Source organism: Seriola lalandi, unplaced genomic scaffold (assembly GCF_002814215.2).
Source record: "Seriola lalandi dorsalis isolate HSWRI2012SDOR001 ecotype SW California unplaced genomic scaffold, Sedor1 jcf7180002054561, whole genome shotgun sequence".
NCBI lineage: Eukaryota > Metazoa > Chordata > Actinopteri > Carangiformes > Carangidae > Seriola > Seriola lalandi.
In genome coordinates this window covers 331,721-334,302 of record NW_019525114.1, presented here as the reverse complement: position 1 = coordinate 334,302, position 2,582 = coordinate 331,721, and the positions used below count along the sequence as shown (strand labels likewise).

General features: G+C 40.7%; 1 long non-coding RNA gene across 1 annotated transcript in view; it reads right to left on the bottom strand.

The window, feature by feature from the left end:
• The window catches only part of LOC147818561 (uncharacterized), a 15,828-nt gene that overhangs the window by 4,441 nt on the left and 8,805 nt on the right, over nt 1-2,582 (bottom strand). The gene's annotated exons all lie outside the window — the stretch shown is intronic.

Below are 2,582 nucleotides of genomic sequence, written 5' to 3'. Positions count from 1 at the left end.
TAACAGGTTTTGAGGCAGTTCCTCACTGTTTGGAAGTCCGAATCAGGAATTCTCCAGGGATTCATCACCAAAGTGTGTGTGTGTGTGTGTGTGTGTGTGTGTGTGTGTGTGTGTGTGTGTGCGCGTGCATTATTGGTTGATTGTGTGTGTGTTGCATCATGCTGACACTCTGCAGATCCCAATGACTTGCATGTACACATACACACACACACACACACACGCACACACACATGTTGATCTTTCTATAGCTGTGAGGACACAGCATTCCCTACTCCCTTACCCAAACCTTAAGCATCACAACTAAATGATTAACCTCAAGCCTAAGACCATCTCTCTCTCTCTCTCTCTCTCTCTGTCTCTCTCTCTCTCTCTCACACATACACACACACACACACACACACACAACCACTGACAGGAAGCAGAGACTGGTTTCATTACAGAAACACAGTAAAAAAAAAAAAAGAAGAAAAAAAGAAAGAAGTTAATTAAAGGTTATTCATCAATAATTCAGAACTTCCTCTGACACTGCTGAATCTCCTCAGTTTCTCTCCCTACATGAAACTTCATTTAAAACTGGCTATACACCAACCAGCCACACTATATGACACATACTACAGTATATATAAGTAATATTAGTAATCAGATAACTAAAATGCAAAACTGTTTATCATAGCTAGAAAATTCCTGAAGAAATGTTGAATGCGCCTGCTGCTTGGTGTGTATCCACCACACACTTTCAATCTCTACAGCGGACGGCACTTTGAGTTTCATTCATGTTGTAGAGACTTATCCAAGCTCTGACCTTTGAGGACAGGCCAACGTGACCTCACAAAGATGGTTTCCGACCTAAATTTGTCCCAGCAACCATAGCAAGACTTGTATACACACGTACATGCCCTAACAGAAGCTAATCTGCAATAAAGCTACCGTGATTTCTCCTGCTAGAAGAGAACAACATGGTCAACAGTATAAAATGCCCTGACTTAATCAGTCTAATTAGCCAATCACAGTCAGTTGTGTGAAAGTTTGGGCAGCAACTGCACTTGTGTGTGTCTGTCAATGTGCCTACGTGTGAATCGTTGTGTGTGGCAGAAGAGCTGTCTACCATAGAGCCTTCAAAAAGCTTGTGTTACCAGATTGAGACACTTATACAGTTAATATCTATAAAGTGGAGATGGTGTTTGTGTGTCTGTCAATGTATATGTGCGCATGGTGATAGGAACTGCCAAAGCTTGACCTTCAAACATCCGTGGGAGCTTTGGACAGCCCTCTCTGCACTGAGGGGGGATTTCCTCAAAAACCGTAAAAGATATCAGAATGAGCCCAAAACTGGATGATACAGGAGACAAATCTCTACATTTTTAATATAATAATGATCAATGAAGGTTTGAAATTGTGGGATTTAAAAGAGTTTTTTTTTTTTTTTTCAGAAAATTTTCAGGGATGGCAGTTAGAGTGCGTGTGATGTGCAATACACACCCATTATAAAATCTGAAATTAAAATGATACAAAACATAAACTGCGATTTTGTCTCAAATCTTGTGACCCGCTTAACGTTTCAACCATTTTTCTACGTTGAAATATGACGCAGCAGTAGAGCTCCAAAAGAGGGGTGGGTCTCCCCATTCATTCTCTATGGGAATTTTGTTTTGCCCTTTATGGCCATTTACGTCACCGTGGTTACTCAAATCGCTAAGAAACGTCATATCCTGATCGAACTGCACGTATTGATCCATACATAGTCTGGGTTTTCTCAAAGCTGCGGGACTAGTTACGAACCAAAATGAAACGGAAGATGATTAAGTCTAAGGTGTGAGTCTATAAGTGTGCAGACAGTAAAACATGGCTTCAGTGCTGTTGTATCTCAGACACGTAACTAGATGGAAACAAAAAAATGTCTGATTTCCTTTAAGTTTTTCGCATAAATGTTAAAAGCTTAAATGTGGACATGGACATGAAGACTGCTGCTCTTAATGCAACTGTTATAGATATGACATCATGGCAGTATGAGGTCAACACACATGCACGTACACACACACACACACACACACACACACAAACACAGTAACAAGTCAACACCCTGTAACTCTTCTGCAATCAGAGGCTGACTTCATCCTTCAACCAGCCTCAGTGTGAGTGTGTGTGTGTGTGTGGGTGTGTGTGTGTGTGTGTGTGTGTGTGTGTGTGTGTGTGTGTTGGTCAGCATTGCGTGTTGATTGCACCTCGTTACGGCAGAAAGCAGCCAGATAGTGATGGAGGGAGTGTGTGTTTGTTTGTTTTGTTTGTTTCAGTCGGAGATGGGTGAGGGCGTGTGTGTGTGTGTGTGTGTGTGTGTATGTGTGTGTGTTGTGTGTGTGTATGTGTGTGTGTATGTATGTGTGTATGTTGTGTGTTGTGTAGGGTATTGCCTCAAGTTGCATTTGATGGTTGCACAGGAGAGCAATGAAACCATGGACACACACGCACACATTAAAAAAACAATTAATATTTGATGTTTTGTCTATATTTACATTGTTTAGATTTTTACTCATAGTTTTGATTTTTCTCGTTTATTACATTTTGACACTTCAAACATTTTATTT